The following is an 18,367-nucleotide window of genomic DNA, read 5'->3' as shown; positions in this document are numbered from 1 at the left end:
TTCCATTGTATACATAGACCACATCTTCTTTATCCATTCATCTTCCGATGGACACCGAGGCTCCTTCCACAGTTTGGCTATTGTGGACATTGTCCACAATAGGTTACAAAGAATTAAATGGCACCTCACAGAAGAGAACATTCAAGTGGCATACAAGCATATGAACAGCTTTTCATTACTGTACGTGAGAAAATGCAAATTAAAGCTACAATTAGACACACAAAACCCCACCAAAGAACAGCTAGCATGGAAAAAAACCTGACAATACCAAGCATTGAGAAGAACAGGGAGCAACTGAAACTCTCATACATTGTTGGTGAGTGTTAACTGGTATAAGTACTTTAGAGAACTGTTGGACATTATCTGCTAAAACCAAATGTACCTCTATCCCATGACCCTATTCTATTTCTAAGTATATAACCGAAAAGAAAAGTGTACAAATGTCCCCAAAATACAAGCACAAGAATACTGAAAGAAACCAGATGTGTAAAAGTGTGTATCATATAATTCCATTTACATGAAATTTTAAAACAAGTAAACAAAACTATGGAATGGAAGTAAACATAGTGATTACCTTTGGGTGGGGGGTTATTGACTGGCCAGGGATATGAAAAAGCTTTCTAGGGTGCTAGAAAGGTTCTCTGTCATGATATGATTACATGTTTTTCTAAAAAAAAAATTCTGGGGTGCCTGAATGGCTGTCAGTTAAGCATCTGTCTTTGACTCAGGGCATGATCCCAGAGTCTTGGGATTAAGCCCTACATTGGGTTCCCTGCACAATGAGGAGCCTGCTTCTCCCTGTCCCCGCCCCTTGCTCATGCTCTCTTTCACTATCTCTCTCTCAAATGAATAAATAAAATCTTAAAAAATAAAATTTAATTTAAAAAATAAACATTCAGGGGTACCCTTACAATTTGTGCACTTCGCTGTATGTATATCTCAAAAAAATTATCTGACTTTTAATTGCAGGTCTCTTTCTTGTAAAACCAGTAGGAACAGCAAGACAGTGATGAGAGTCTTGCCAGTGTTTAGCAAGCCAGTCATCACGGCCAATGAAAATGGAATGAAATCTGAAGGTACAGAAAAGGGTCCCTTTGGCCCATTTGGCTCTCTACCTCAGGTCAGTGCTAACTAAGTAAAGCAAGAGGGCTTATAGCTAGATGTAGTCATAAACTAACACAAGATGAGATAACCCACATCTTCCAAGTAGCTCAGAAAGACAGCTGGGGCAGAGGCCATCCTATCCATCTGATAACTAGAGTCTTTAACCCATAGGTTCTTATTAATCTCACTTTTATGACATTTTGGTCAGCACAACTAATCAAGAGCCATCATTTTTCATTTAGCTGATAGTCTTACCCTGCTATTTTGTGGTGCTCATAACTAGCAAACTGGCAATAAGTGTCTAACAGTAGGATGGAAAAGGAGCAAAGAAATACAAATCCTCTGGGTCCATGTTTATAGTTGATAAGCTTCTCTGCATCAGGCAAGGTAAATTAGTTCATATCCAAGGGGAACAGAGGCAGTTATGTGGGAGAGATTAAAATGTGCCTTTGGTGAGTGTAGGTGCCAGGTTCCTATTTACAAACAGGAAATTTTTTTCAAAATGCTCCCTTCTCTGGTGCCGCAGTACCATTTGCATACATGCATTCAATACAGATATTTTTTTAAAAGCCCTTCCCAGACCTTACTTCTTATTGCTGTCCCCCCCCCCCCGAGGAAAACATTGAGAGGTCCTTGTCCCCAAATGAAAAATTTTATAATTTTTTAAAAGATTTTATTTGAGAGAGAGAGAGAGAGAAGGAGCTGGGGGAGGAGCAGAGGGAAAGGGACGTGCAGGCTCCATGGTCAGTGTGTAGCTTGACACAGGGGCTTGATCTCAAGACCCTGAGACCATGACCTGAGCCAAAATCAAGAGGCAGATGCTTCACTGACTAAGCCACCCAGGCGCCCTGACAAATTTTATAATTTTGACATAGCTGGTACTCTCTGGGCAAGGGGATTACAGTGAACAAAGCAACAGTATTTACCCTTTAAACTCTTTTTTTGAAGGGACAAACCTTTGCCTTAAAAAAAAACTGTGTGCAATAAGGCATTTGCCTGTTATAGGATATGACATTTAAAATCCCCATGAACCATCTTTAATTTATCAAGAGAGAAAGGAAAGGATTGTGCAGCTGAGGAGCTAAACATGGTCCCTTCTTGAAAATATATGAAAAATTCAAAACAGAAACTGGAAAGAGCGGGAGTAGGAAATGTCCTTATGGTCAATTTAAACTGAATTCTACTGAATTTCTTTCCTCCTCTTCCAAATTTGCTCACTGCTGCAGAGAGAATCACAAATTCTTGCTTACCCTTCCGAAAAACAACTTAGTCACTGGAGAAAAACAACCACTTTTGAAAATGTATCTCTTGGTTATTTTCCTAGACAGACAAAGAGTTTCCTCAAAACTATCCAAACAGGAGAACAGCCTCCCCCCCCATCTTGACTTGGTAGGACTCTGCACAGGCTTGTCCCTGAATCTTGGCTCTGGTGAGAAGCCCACAGCCCTCCCCCCACTCTCAGAGACACTAAAAAGAGCTGTACTACTTCTAGAAAGGTTCTTGGCTTTTTAAATATTACCAGTGCAGAGGACAGGGTCTAAAATAAGGGAAATAAGGACGAAACTTGGAAGTAACAGGAAAAGAGATTTTATTTCCACATCTTTTCTCAGATTTCTGAGAAGGAAAAAGGCACATCGCTTTTGTTTGTGTATTTTCTTTGGGAGATACAGTCAAGCGATGCTAGTAGTTGTAAGGGTAGGATCGTGTAGGATCTGTGTCAAACAGATCTGTGTTTGAATCACAACTTTTCCACCTATGACCTGGAAGGTGGCCAACCTACTTTGCCTCAGTTTCTCAACTGTAAAATGAAGTTAATAATGATCATGAGAACAACCTGAGTTAATATACACAACAAGTTTAGAATGGTGCCTGGTATATAGGAAGCTCTTAATATATACTAGCTAATGTCATTGTTCTGGAAAAATCCTGGGATCCAAGAAACAGTGTGTGGTGCATCCTGAGTACTGACTAGTGACCCCTAGAAGGAGGGGGGGACAACTGCAGGTTTTACAAAACCTAGAAGGAAGTACCAGATATGACAACTTAGCTCATAGTTGGAACTCACATGACTTTGAACTTGGGTAAAGATGTGAGGGATCAGGACTATCTTGTGACTCTTGCTCCCACATAACCCTTTCAGGAGACCTGAGACCAGTCAGGCAGGGAATCCTTGAAGATTGGTGGATCTTCCTAACCTAACTGCTTCTTGCCTTTGAAGCATCCACTCACTCTGGCTCCTCGCCCTGTCAGGTAGAAGCTGGCCATGCGTCAGACTGCTCATTGGCTAGTCCTCCAGTGTAGCACCAGCTGCATGGAGAAGGCCCTACACTTGGTCTTATGGCAATAAATCTTTCAAAGCATTAACTAGCTATTCTTTGGAAACACTTACTTGGAGAGTAATTGGCAAAGTCATTCAGGCAAGATAATGAAGGCCATTATCCCGTGTCTAGCATGACTTCACTTGAACCAGCCCAGACTTTCAGATCTTCCTATGTGAATCATTTGGGTAAGAAAGGGAGCATCATACATATATCTTTGCATACTTCTTATCCTCTACTATCCTAACCTGGATTTAGTCTTGAGTTTCAAGAATACTTCTCAGAAATTTGATAAAAAGCAAGACTAAGCACCAGCCGTGGCCTCCTCTGTTTCTGTGGCAAATGTCAGCTTGCCAGGAGAGACCCAATTTGTTTCTTTTTCTAACTGTAAGAAAGATCAAAGGCCATATAGTTCTTCCATCTGCCTGCAAATGTGCTCACTGCTTATCCACCAAAGGAAGAGTGCTTCTGTTTTTTATCATCTCAAAATAAGATTCCATAACCTCCCTTGGTAGTTTATCTGTGTTTCATAGTTTCCTCCTTCTGCTAATTATATCCTCAAGTACTTTCACATACATTAATGTATTTAATCCTGATAACATCCTGTGCAGCAAGGATTATTCCTTTTTTATGACTAAGGAAATGAAGACCCAACATCGATAAGTGATTTTCCAAGATTTCACAGCTGGTTAGTAGCAGAGCAAGAGTGAGAATCTAATTCTTCAGTCTCTTGACCCTCTGTGCTGTACCTTACATGATGGTACCTAGTAATGCTCTGGGGAACTCCTGATCACCAACAGAATAAGAAACAGTGTTAAGATGGCAACAAGAACACAATATGGCCATGGTGGGTGGCTTACCAAGTAGCTCATAGGCCACAGGGCTCCTTGAGTATAACCATTTTATTGTCCTCATCCCTATTATTGTTCCCATAGTGCAACCACACTTAGAACATTCTAGTAAAAAGGAAAGACAGCAAAAACCTACATGAACATTAAAATCACCCAAAGACCATATGCTGCTCCACAGAAATAAAAAAATAAGACTTCTCCATGTTTGACCTCTGAGATAAATACAATCAGAATAAATTGGAGGAAGGGAGGCAAAGAAAACATTTCTTAATATTCTATAAAGATAATGCTTTGCCCTTGGGCATGAATTTATTGTTTCCTTTCCCTCTGAACATTTTATCCTCTGCCTCTGAAGGTTCAAAAAGGGGCCAAAGGTTAGCATTTTAAACATGGGTAAAGAGCTCATCCATTACCTATATGCTTGGCACTCAGAAAAGCACATCTGGGCCACAGTTCTTTGGTCTGGCAAGAGCCCTCAAGTGAAAGGCTGGATGGACTTGTCTTTTCAGGATTCCTCACAGATTTTTTTTAATATTAGCTAGAGGCAGGGGAATCTTAAGGCAGGTTTGGTTGACAAGAACCAAATCTCTCTCTTATCTCATGACCAATATTACCAGGTTAAATATTTCTGTTCTAAAACACACACTTTTAGTTAAATAGAATGGCCACTCCACTTAAGTATCCTTGTCCAAGTCTCCAGTGGCTTCCACACTTGACATGGTTGATAACTCCCAGGTCGTCTTATGTTCCATCTATAACTACTTCCTTAGCAATCTCATACAGGCTGTAAATAACACCTATATGCAGATGACTCCCAAATTTATTTATCTAGTTCTGACCTTTCTCCAGAATTTCATCTTTGTGTATCTAATTGCCTTTACCCTGACCTGTGATATATAAAACTCAGTATATCCAAAACTAGATCCTTGATATTCCCTCCGAAACTTATTCTACTTATAGCCTTCTCCAGCTCAGTAGATGGTAACTCTATCCTTCTAACTACTCAAGCTCAAAAATCTTGAGTTTTCCTTGACTTTTTTTCTTTTCCCCTCAATCCATAGCCAATATCCTTTTGGCCCTGCCTTCAAAATATACTCAAAATCTAATAATTTGCCATTGTGAGCCACTGGCATCTACCTCACACATTGATTATTTTAACAACCTCCTCATAGGATTCCTTTTGCTTCACCCCAACCTCTTCCCAACACAACAACCAGAGTGAGCTCTTTAAAATGTAAGTCAGGAAGTGCCTGGGTGGTGCAGTCATTTAGGCATCTGACTCTTGGTTTTAACTGGGGTCATGAACTCGGGATTGTCAGATCGAGCCCCATGTAGGGCTCAACACTTAGCAAAAAGTCTGCCTAAGTTTCCCTCTCTCTCTGCCCCTCCCCCTCGTGCTTTCTCTCTCTCAAATAAATAAATAAATCTTTTTAAAAATAAATAAAATGTAAGTCAGAATGGGGTGCCTGGGTGGCTCAGTTGATTAAGCAACCGACTCTTGATTTTGGCTCTGGTCATGATGATCAAAATGTCATGAGATCGAGCCCTGTGTTGGGCTCTGTGCTGGGCATGAAGCCTACTTAAGATTCTCTCTTCCTCTCCCTATCCTCTGCTCATGCATGCACACACATTCTTTATCATTAAAATAAAATAAAATAAAATGTAAGTCAGTTCATGTCTGTCCTCCTCTAATGGTTCTGCATGTCCTTCAGAGTAAAGCCCAGATCCTTATAATAGACTACATGGCCCTCCACAATGTAATCTACAACTTCATTTCTACTTCACTCCCCTCCTTCTATTCCAGCCACTCTGGCCACTTGACCATTCCCCAAACTCACCAGGCACACTTCCTCTGAAGGTGCTTTGCACTGCCTACTACTTCTGTCTGGAACGTTCTTTGCTCAAATATCTGCTCAAATATCCTCACCTCCTTGAAACTCTTTGCTCACATCTCATCTTCTCAATTAGAGTTACATGTTTAAACATACACAGTGGGTATTCAATAAATATTTGTTGAATGAATAATAGGACTAATAATTCCTTACCTTTTGTATAGGATTTTATACTTTTTCTAGTATTTTCACATTATATCTCCTTTGATCTTCACCGTTAACACATAGCATGGATAGGGAAACACAGTGTTTATTACCTCCATTTTACATTTAGAAAAATTGATACCCAGAGAGGCAAAACAATCTACTCAAAGTCATGTAACTGGAATGTAGTAGAACCAGAAAACTAGTTCCGTGCTCTTTTTCCATAGCCTCCAACAGTATACTGCAAAGCCCCCAGTCCCCAAGGAAAGGTCTTCCAGATCTTTTATTAGGACAGAGATATGGCCTGCTTATGCCATTAACCCAATGCCTCGAAGCTGAATGTGCCTCACTAGCTCATGGAAATGCAAACACATGAAGTCATCTAAAGGCCTGAGTTTATGTGGGGAGTCATCATGTGAACGTCAGAGAAAATAATGCCATTCCCACATGATGTTCTCTCCAAGAAAGAAAGCAACGTTTGAATCTACCAGCTGCTCAATGGAATAAATCATTTGTTCCTTCCTAACCAGCTCTATCTTCCTTTCACATTATTCAGTAAACCAAGTAGTTCTCCAAAGCAACCTAAGAGCAGAGAGCAGGAAATTACAGTCCAAGAAGGCACTACCTAAAGTGTATCCTAGTGGGTGGTCTCTTCCATAGTGCCACCATCCGAGCCACAGACCACCCATGTTGAAAGCTTTCCCCTTCTATCTCTGCCATACAAGAAGAGTGGAGGCTGTCCCTTTAAATGTAACACTGAAGAGGAAGCTGGTGTTTATTTGGCAGGGTTGGGGGGAACAGGATACTTCATGCTTGGCACGCTGCTACCATTGGCATCCAATCCAGAAGCTGCTACATTCTGCAGGGGTGGCAACTATTTTGTCCTCGGGATAACATAGTGGAAGATACAGCTATATTTGCATACAGGCTTTTTAACAGAGACACCTGTCACCCCTGGTAAGCTTACAGGAGGCAAGAGAAATGGCACAGCCAGGAAAAGGCAAGCCAAGTTCTCAGTGCCTTCTGGCACCAGAATCCACAGTAACAGAGAGGGAGGCCTGATCTCTTTCCCTAGTCCCCAAAATGTCATTATAACATGGATATATCCAGTCACCCTCCCAAGAACTCCCAAGGAGACAAGGTTTCTCTTTATTGTCTTTATCCTTTGATCACAGCAAATCAAGTGGTTGAGGCTTGACTCTACTACCATGTCAGCTCTGCTGCCAGGCTTAACAACCTTTCCCTAATGAGATGAGCATCTATCCAATAGATAACCCTCAGGCTGCAAACAGAAGTGTCAACACAAGAACAGTCTACCAAATGCCTGATGGACTTCAGATAACGTATGCATGGAAACATCATTGATAGCTCCAGACATCACCAAGAGTCTCAGCCACACAGATGTGTACCCGACACTGAGCAAGTAGGATGGATGAAGGAAAGAGATTATCGTTAAAGGGGAAAAATAAGGAGGCAGAGAATTGGAGGCAGAGAACCCTGAGTTTAAGTTTAAAATTTTTCTTACCTTGGGCAGGTCGCAAAGCTTGCCATAACTCACTTTCCTGACCTGCAAACAGGATGATGGTAATACCTTGAGCAAGTGTTAACTTTTATCATTTCAACAGCTTTTAATTATGGGGAAATGCCCCTTTACTGTAGCTTGAAAAATAACAGCATGGCTTTTGAATTCAAACATTTTGAAATTTGATTAAACTCTACCTTTGACGCTGTATGGCATTGAGGAAGGCCCTTCTCTCAAAACCTGAGTTGATTCATCTATATATATATCAAGGAGGACGATAACACCTATCTCAAGTAGATACTATAATACTCCGACAAAATAAGGTTGAAAATGTGTTTTGTAAACTATAAACAAAAACTATAAACTATGAATGTGCTTTGTAAACTCCAAGGCAAAGGAAAGTTTTCTTTAAAAGGCCTTGACTTGGGGATCCCTGGGTGGCTCAGCGGTTTAGCGCCTGCCTTTGGCCCAGGGCATGATCCTGGAGTCTCGGGATCAATTCCCACATCGGGTTCCCTGCATGGAGCCTGCTTCTCCCTCTGCCTGTGTCTCTGCCTCTCTTTCTCTTTCTCTCCCTGTCTCTCATGAATGAATAAAATCTTTAAAAAAAAAAAAGGCCTTGACTAGAGTGACCAGTCAGTGACTTGATCCCTTGCAGGGACCAAGGGATTTTCCAGGACCCAGACTTTCAGTGCTATATATGGAAAGTCTTGGGCAAACTGGAATAAGCTGGTTACCCTAGTCTTGACTAGCCCTTAACAGAGTGAAGGGCCTAAGTAGGCCTTAGCTGGGATGACAAGGCCTTAACTAGATATAGGCCCTGGCTTCACCTTAACTAGACTCTAACTAGGCATTAACTAGGCTTAAGCCTGGCTAGGACCTAACTACACTCTGACTACAACATCACTAAGTTCAGCCCAATTCTGGGCTTTAACTGGGCTAAATAGGCCTTTAAAAGACTCAGGCCTTGTTACACCTTAAAAATAGACTCTGGCTATCTATGTCTTCTCTAGAGCTAGGTCCCGGCTAGGCTTAGTCCATGGCTAGACCTTAAGTGGGATTCAAATAGACCTCAAGTGGACTTAGGCCCTGGGGCTCCTGACTGGCTCTGTGGTTGAGCATCTGCCTTCGGCTCAGGTCATAATTCTGGGGTCTGGGGATTGAGTCCTTCATCGGGCTCCCCACAGGGAGCCTGTTTCTCCCTCTGCCTCTCTCTGTGTATCTCCCATAAATAAATAAAATCTTTTAAAAAAAAACAACAGAAAAAACTAGGCTTAGGCCCTGACGAGGACTCAGCTGAGCTTATTAAGCCTTAACTGAACTGACCAGGCATTAGCTGCACTGATTAAGTCTTAACTGGGCTTAGAAACCTAATATCCCTTAACTAGGCCTTGACTATGGCTTCTCTAGATTTAGGCTGCAGCTAGGCCTTAATTAGATCCCAACTATACCTTAACTACATTTTGACCCTGGCTAGGGCTTAAATGGGTTCTAGCTAGGCCAAAATTATGTTTCAATCCTGGTTACACCTTACGTGAGCTGGCCAAGCTTTAACCAGTCTCAGGCACTGACTAGGCCTGAACTGAACCCTAAGTCTCAGCTGAGCCCTGACTAGGCCTTGACTGGACTGATGAAACTTTCACTGGGTTTTGGCCCTAGCTGGGCCTTAAATAAACTAACTAGGCCTTAATTGGACAAACTATCCCTTAACTAGTCTCAAGCCCTGGCTATACATTAACTAGACTCTTAGGTTCTGACTAGACCTTTATGGGGCTCTGACTAAGCCTGAACTAGGCTTTAGCCCCAGTTAGGCCTCAACTGGGCTGGCTAACTTTTAACTAGGTTTAGGTCCTAGGAATACCTTAACAAGGCTCTGGCTAGGCCTTAACCAAGCTCTGAAAAGGCTTTAATAAGCTTAGGTCCTGGATGTACCTCAAGTCGTTTCTTACTAAAAGTTAACTAGATTTTGGCCCCAACTGGTCTCTGACTAAACATAAACTAGGCTTAGGCCATGGCTAGTACTTATCATACTCTGAGGAGATCTTAAACCATGTTAGCTTTTAACCCTATAGGCTTAGGCTCTGCTATATCTTAACAAGCTCTGGTTGGGCCTTGACTAAGCTTAGGCCCTGTCTATACCTTAATTTGTTTCTGACTAATACTGAACTAAGGTTAGGCTTTATCTGGGTTCTGAATAGACCTTAAATAAGCTTAAACACTGACCAGGCTTTAACCAGACTTTAACAAAGTCTAAACTAGCCTTAGAGCCTGGCTGGACATTCACTGGGCTCTAACACTTAACTAGGCTCTGACTACAATTATCCTGTGAACAGGACTACTTGCCCACTTTGCCTTGGAGAGTACCCACAAATTTAGTCAGGAGAGGCCCTGACTAAAACTTAACTGGGCTCTGACTACAATTTCACAAGGTTTAGACCTAGCTAAGTCCTAACTAAGCTGTGACTAGAATTAAACTTTGTTTATGCCCTTGCTAGGACTTAACTAGACTATGATTAGGATTTAAGTACTCTTAGGTCCATTGGCCTTAAATGGGATTTGCCAGGACCAAAAGTAGGCTAAGGCACTGGCTGTGCTTTGACAATACTCTGATGAGGCCTTCACCAAGCTATCTTGCTTTTAACTAGGCTTAGGACCTGGCATAACCTTAAGAAGACTCTGATAGGTCCTAAACATGGTCTGGCTAAGTCTAACTATATTCTGACTAGTAGTTAACTACACTTAGGCCCTGGGTATGCCTTAACCAGATTCTGACTAGACCTTAACTGGGTTATCTAGGCTTTAACTGAGCAACTAAGCCACAGGTAGGCTTAGGCTCTGGTTACATCTTCATTGTGCTGACTAGCCCTCAACCAGGCTGACTAGGCCTTAACTAGACTTTGAACCTGGCTGTGCCCTGGTTAGGCCTAACTATGACTATGGCTTAATTTAAGCCCCAGCTAGGCCTTATCTAAACTGTGCTCCTGGATAGGCCCTGGCTTTGCCTTAATTAACCATTGCTTAGGCCTAGCTAAATTGCAGTTAATAGGACTATACTTGCCTAAAGCCTCTTTACTAAAAGTAACCTCAATCAAAAACTCCGTTCAGCCCTCACCTACCCTGGTTTTCATCTGCCATTACCTCAGTTATCCTGCAGTTTCAGGCGGCTCTCTGAGTCATAAATAGGAATGGGCATAATTCCACCTTATCCAACTGCAACAGGAAATAAGCTACTTCTAGCCTCACTGCAACCAGATGTATTTATAATGTCACACGGGAAGCAACGACTGAATTGATAACCCCCAAGAAACCAGGGGATACTCTTTCACTTAACACTCCACCCAGAAGTAAATCTTTTCATTCAGTCCAGATGGTCTGTACAACTGCTTCCAGGACACCTACATTTTGTAACAAGTTTGTAGCAGATATAGAAGAAAGGCTTCTCAAGGACAAGAGATAAAGTGACAGCTTTTGCCCATAATGTACAATTGGGAATTTAAAAAGAAAGATTACAGGGTGCCTGGGTAGCTCAGTCAGTTAAACATCTGACTCTTGATTTCAGCTCAGGTCATTGTCTCAGGGTTGTGAGATGGAGCCCTGTGTAGGGCTCCACATTCAGCTTAAGATTTTCTCTCCTTTGCCCTCTGCACCACCCCACCTGACTCCTGCTCACTCTCTCTCTGAAAGAAGAAGAAGAAGAAGGAGGAGGAGGAGGAGGAGGAGGAGGAGGAGGAGAAGGAGGAGGAGGAGGAGAAGGAGGAGGAGGAGGAGAGATGGCTTAATATGAATATGCCACAATTGCAGTGAAGGGAGTATAAGCTTCACAAGGCTGAACTCAAGAGCATTTGTTCACTTTGGCTCCACTAATCATTTTTGTCATCCTTATCAATTTAAATAGGTCTGTACAGTCCTATTAACCTCCTCAAGTACAGGATGACTCAGGATAAGCCCTGAATGAACTAACAGAAATTTGTGGGTACTCTCCAAGGCAAAGTGGGCAAGTAGTCCTGTTCACAGGATAGTGACTGAACAGGGCCTGTTCTTGTAGGATATAACCACTCCTTACATTAGGCTGTGTGCAGTAGTAGGTCAAAGGGACTGATCTGGGCACTAGGATCAGGAACCCTGTGCATTCATTTATCCCATAAAAATCTACTGATCACCTCCTATGTTCCAAATATGGTCCTAGGTCCTGGGGCTATGATGGTAAGCACAAATAACCACAGCTCTGGCCCTCTCAGGGTTTTCATTCTACAAACAAAACCAAGGGCAAGTCTGCATAGCCCTGAGTCAAAGACTAGATAAAAACAATCTGTACCCTACAAACTCACAGGGCAAAGTCAAAAGCAATGGGCACAGATCAAAATGAAAGAATAGGTGTAGGAATTCGAGGGAAAGAGCTAGGCAAGTGGCCAGGGGTCAGAAAAACAGACAGCAGCAACAAATGAATATCATCCTCACTTTAAAAATATGGAAACAGTGAGTTGCTGAATATCACCTGGCTGTAAGTGGCAGACAGGATTCTAACCCAGAACTGACTGACTCCAGAACCCAAGAGCTTTCCAGGGCCACCACACACCAGAACTGATGCTTGGCCTTAGAAATATCAGGAAATGAAGGAAAGAGCTTAAAGGATCCTCAGGTTCCTTTACTAAATCCATGCATCACCAGCTCAGTCCTTCTTCAGTTCCGCCCGCTTCTTGATGATTAGGCAGGGATACGGTTATGATGGGAAGGGAGGCATGAAAATCTGGTGACAAGCCTCAAGGAGTGTGGCATGGACAATGGCTAAAAAAGAAAAAGATGGCTACAATTGTATAAAACCTGTGGGCTATGACCACTTTTGTGGGAAAAGAGACAAATGAAAAAGGATACTTCATGAAGATTCTTTCCTAGTCAATTACTGAGAAAATGTAGGTAGGAAAGTCAATTAACCAGAAGGCTTGTGACTATTGAATGTAACAAAAATCTCTGAGGGATTTACAGTAATCCCTGGAATTGTTAGAAATGATAATGCTTAATAGTCCATATTCTCCCAACAGAACAGATCATTCTTACATGTAAATATGCTATCTATATCAAACAAAAATAAAATTAAGTTTCTTAGAAATAAGAGACTAGCCCCATCTCTCTGATTTATTCACCTTGACCCAATGATGGGAGAGTTGATTGCACAGAGGTGTACAGGAGAATTCCAGCTGACAGTAGGAAACTGACCTGCTTCAAGACCAAGGACTTTCCAAGGTTATTCTAGATGTAGAACCATCACTCCATTAAATCCTGGAAGATGCCAATTGGTTCTGCATTACTTCTCCCTCTCACTCCTCAAAGTGACTCAGAAGCAACTTAGTAATGCTATAGAAAGCCTCTCCTTTTGGGGCACCTGGGCGGCCCAGTCAGTTAACTATCTGCCTTAAGCTCAGTTCCTGATCCAAGGGTCTTGGGATTGAGCCCCCCCCATCGAGTTCCCTGCTCCATGGGGAGTCGCATCTCCTTCTGCCCCTCCCTCCCCTGCTTATGCTTTCCGTCTCTATCACTGAAATAAATAAAATCTTTTAAAAAAAGAAAAGAAAATCTCTCCTTTTGTGGCAGCTAGATTCTTTAGTCCAGCTCCTTGGTTGAGGTATGTAGTATATTGTTTCAATATTCTCTATTTCTATATATTCACTAGATTCTTCATTCCTCCTGGGAGATCCTGAAAGGACGTAATGTACTCTCCACTCAAAGCCTGCTGGCAGGCTAACACTAGCTAATGACCTCCAATATCCATTGGGAAATAAAATGGCTCCATCATCTGATTTGTCAGTGCCACAGAATTCAGAAATTTAGTATCACACAATTAATGGCAGACTTCCTTTTCTAGTCCTTTAATTGTTTCCTAGAATGAGATGTGACTTATATTCTAAACTAGGAATAATGTGATAAGGAGAAAAGAGCACACACAGTATAAGGAAGAAAATGTGTTTTCTAGCCTCTTCCCCTCCCACCCCTACCATCACCAACACCAAGTCATCCTGGGCAAGTCCTTTATACCTTCTGGCCCACAGTTCTTCCTTCCATAAAATGGAATAGCTTACCATTTAAAAAAGAAAATGGAGAGAAAGTGGACCGGATAAATGAAACACATTAACATAGGGGATAAGAGCACAGACTTTGGAGTTATACAGAATGGGTTGGAATCACAGCTCTCTATAACTTTATATCTATATGCTTTTGGCATGTGATTTAACCTCACTGATTTAACATTCTCTTCTCTATATAAAGAGGCCAGATACTAATACCTATTTTATGGGGCTGCCATGGGGCTAAAATCCAAGAATATACAGAAAATTCTTAGTTCAATAAATTAACATGCTCCATTAAGAACCAGGAAGAATGAGCTATGCCCTGTACAACCTTACTCCTTCTATCCGTATCACTTTTTGGTGTCGTAAGACAATAGTCTTATCATGCACTTGATAAAAATGAACTGCCTAGTTTATTGGACTTTCCCATAGAGCAGCAGTAGGAAGATTTGCAGAGCACTACTCAGGAACCTCAGAAATCTGGAAAATGGTGGTAGAACAGGGCAAGGTATCAGAGCAGTTTTCTTATCCTCACCCACAATCCAGCTCAACCCACATGAAATGTCCTTTGGGAACAATGGGCCCCATTGTGATGATACATAAAAAATGTCAGGAAGAGGGGCACCTGGGTGGTTCAGTCAGTTAAGCATCAGACTTTTGATTTTGGCTCAGGTTGTAATCTCAGAGGGTCATGAGATCAAGCTCAGGCTCTACATTGGATATGGAGCCTGCTTGGGATTCTCTCTCTCTCTCTCTCTCTCTCTCTCTCTCTCTCTCTCATAAATAAACACATAAATGAATAAATAAATATTTCTTAAAATGTCAGGAAGACACTTCAGGACTAACCTAAAGAATGAGAGGCCAGGACTCCTAGGTTCTCTGCTCTGCTTGAGCACTGAAACATCCTGTACCTCTATTTTATACATTTTCTCTTTCTCTAATTTCCCCCATCCTCTGGCCAGTCTCTGAGGAGGCTACAGATGGAGTTATAATATAATATTTGAAAGATACTTTGAACAGAATAAGTATTATTAATTACTAGTTACACTTTGTGAACAAATTAATAAATGTTTCCCTTACAGTTGTAGAAACATTACAAACTGCTGCTGTAATTAGATATCTCTCCGGCTCTGCTTTGATATTCAGGATCATAAGGGAAGTGTGTTGGCATCTTTTCAGTACTTTGTGTTTAAGTGCAAGTACTGAGCCAGTAACTCACTCCAGGGAGAGGCAGAGAAAGGAATGAGTTTAAGATCTCAGAACTGAAAGCAAGTAACCAAGGAATATTATACATCTTCCTGGAGGCTGTGAGTTGGACGCCAATGTTTCTCAGTGGGAAATGGCTTTGGATTGCCCTGGCTGAAGGACAAGGGTGCAACTAAGCTAGGCTCAGGTCACCTAGAGCAGTGGGTAACAACTGAGTCTATTCCCAAACAGAGCGCACATGCACACACATACAAACACATACACACGGAGAGACATTTGGCAATGTCTGGAAATACTTTTCAATTGTCACAACTATAGGAGAGGGATAGAGAAATGTCAAACTGAACACCCAACAGTGCCCAGGACAGTCTCCTGGAACAAAGACTTATCCAGCCCAAAACGCAAATACTGCAGAAGTTGAAAAAATGTGAACTGGAGAATCTTTCCATCCTTCCCATCCTAACAACTAGCAAATATTCTTGAAGGCCTTTCTTGTAGGCAAGATGGGAGACCTAAGCTGTGGTCTCTACCCCTCAGGGAGCTTATAGGGTTTTATTTTATTTTATTTATTTATTCATGAGAGACAGAGAGGGAGACACAGACACAGGCAGAGGGAGAAGCAGGCTCCATGCAGGGAGCCTGACGTGGGACTCCATCCTAGGACCCCAGGACCACGACCTGAGCTGAAGGAGGCGCTAAACTACTGAGCCACCCAGGCTGCCCAGAAGCTCAGAGTTTAATAGGAAGACCAAACGAGCACACTAGAAGCTACCAGAAAATTAAAGAAGTATATCACACATAGCTAATTTTTTTTTCCTACAGAGTCTCTAGTGCTTTGAGAAGGGGAAGAACAATAGGCATGGCAATCATTCAGGAAAACTTAAGAAGACTTGGGTCTTGAACTGGCCTTTAAGGGAGAAAACTATTCTTTCCTTTTCCCTCATTGTTGGGAGAAAGATGAACCTCTGCTACCCATACTTCCTTTCTTCTGTCTATTTAACCAGCATCTTATAATCTGATTTCAGGATGTCACAGAAAGTGTTCTTTTACTGTTGACATATTAATTACCAGAGCCAATTGTCCTCAATATTAATCCTCTCAACCCACATCCTTTTGAATTTTCTTCCTCCTTGACTTTTTTTAACAAATTTATTTTTTATTGGTTTCCAATTTGTCAATATATAGAATAATACCCAGTGCTCATCCCGTCAAGTGCCCATCTCAGTGCCCGCCACCCAGTCACCCCCACCCCCTGCCCACCTCCCCTTCCACCACCCCTAGTTCGTTTCCCAAAGTTAGGAGTCTTTCATGTTCATCCATTCTGGTTCTTTTTTGCCCACCTGTACAGGTAGATGTGCCTCAAAGTGCAGCCTGCTGTCTCGTTCTCATTCACCTCTTGCTCTTAGTTATTTTATTCATTCATTCATATTCACAAGGATCTAGAGTTCCTCAGGGGATTTGAGATAGGTATAATCTCATCCCGTGTATTCTCCCTTAGTTATCCTACGCATTTCCATGGGCTCACCCATCTTCTGTAACAGGCAACTCCCTGGACTAAACCCCTGACTCTGATATCTTTTCTACACACCACTCCCACGTGCCCAGCCACCTCCTGGACACTGTATGCGGACACCTCAAATCCAATATATCCTAAACTTAGGGTGACAAACTTGTCCTGGTCTGCCCAGAACTTTCCTGGTTTTAGTACTGAGAGTCCCACATTCTGGGTATTCCCTCGGTAGCAGACAAACCTGGACCATAAGTCACCATACCTAAAGTGAACTCATTAGTATCTGTCCCAAACTCAGTCCTCCACTTGTCCCCTTTTATCATGTAATAACCTTCCACTCCTTCAAGCAATCCATTACCAAATATTGCCAATTCCACCTTCAAAGTATCTCCATTATCATAGCCTCATTTAACTCCCACTGCTCTAACTCAGGCTCTGTTGCCTCTCACTTGGAGAGTTACAACGGACTCCTAATCAGCGCCCCCATCTCCAGCCATTCTGTCACCCCATCCCTATTCCCTTTGCCAATTCATCTTCCAAACAGCCAAGATTGATCATTCTGAAACACACATCTGAGCATGCAGGGTAAATATCTCAGCAACCTGGAAGTCTCACAAACTGAATCGTAAGACCAGGATTAAACCAAAGCTCCTGGGTATTTGAGCATGATGACTGCACAGTGTGATAGCTGAGGAATGTGGCTATGATGGACTAAAGCACCCCCAGTAATCATATGAGCTGTAAGCGAAAGGGAAAAGGCAAAACCAAACCAATCACCATACCCTTGAGAAGTCAGGAATTCTGAGTCTGTTTAGTTTTGCATCTCATTTCTTCAGAGGAGTATATGACAACCACAGTTAAGGCAAGTCAGCATTGCCAGGAAGTCCTGGGTAGTATAGACCAGTTATGGCCTTGATCCTCATCTGGAACAGAATCATCTGGAAGTGATATTATGCAGAGATAAGACAGCTTGAGAGAAAACCCACTTGCTCCCTTAGGCTGTTAGGTCTTAATTCATCTGCGGTCCTGCTCCAAATTTTGGTTGCAAGAGTCATAGACTTTCCACACTCAACTAACAAGAAAAAAAGAGAATTGGTTTGAAAGATGTTTATGTCAGTGACAGGAAATATGCATCCCATTTGAATAATGGACATGGCACTCTAAATATAGATTACAAGACGTGAAAACTGGCATCCGAAGGAGAAGGGCAGGTGCTTTCCCCAGAAGGGAAAGAGAGCTCATTCCTACCTCCCTCGGCAAACCACATGTATGCTCTGTGTCCTCTCTGATACTTGCAAGTGGTGAATTGTTTATGAGGGAACTCACCTTGTGAGTGAAAGGTTGACCTTCACAGAGACATTAGGAAAAGATGGGTCTCAGAAATAGAAGGGCCATCACCAATGGCTTACCTGTCAAAGGTAGGAATTGCCATCATTCGAAGGTAACTTCTTCTTTCGTCTGAGTAACTGAGAGATGGTAGCCACCCAGCAGAAGGTCCTCCTGGTGACGTTCCTGCCCTTTATTCCCCAAGATCTCATTTCTAGTTCTTTTGTTGCTTGAGAGGACACTGAAACATTGAAACATTTCACTTATCTCCCCACGACCTTGCTTCTGAAATTCATTCTCCTTTCTCTATCAGAGACTTCTCCAGCCAGAAACATACACACACACACACACACACACACACACACACACACACACACACATCCCTTCATTGTTTAATAGTAGCAACACACTCCTTCTCCCTGAACCTGTGAG

At 42.1% G+C, this 18,367-nt stretch overlaps 1 protein-coding gene and 1 long non-coding RNA gene across 2 annotated transcripts in view; one reads left to right on the top strand and one right to left on the bottom strand.

The window, feature by feature from the left end:
- TRPC5 (transient receptor potential cation channel subfamily C member 5) overlaps positions 1–18,367 on the top strand; it is a 182,543-nt gene that overhangs the window by 78,450 nt on the left and 85,726 nt on the right. The window lies entirely within an intron of this gene.
- LOC111094788 lies at positions 24–18,269 on the bottom strand. The gene is made up of 3 exons (XR_005386406.1): positions 18,019–18,269; positions 7,835–7,876; positions 24–77 (listed from the first exon to the last, which is right to left on the bottom strand). It is a non-coding gene; the product is annotated as an uncharacterized LOC111094788 (long non-coding RNA).

The sequence above is a fragment of the Canis lupus genome, chromosome X (genome assembly GCF_011100685.1).
Source record: "Canis lupus familiaris isolate Mischka breed German Shepherd chromosome X, alternate assembly UU_Cfam_GSD_1.0, whole genome shotgun sequence".
Taxonomy (NCBI): Eukaryota; Metazoa; Chordata; class Mammalia; order Carnivora; family Canidae; genus Canis; species Canis lupus.
Note: the sequence above shows the minus strand (reverse complement) of the source record. Positions and strands in the feature narration are given on the sequence as shown.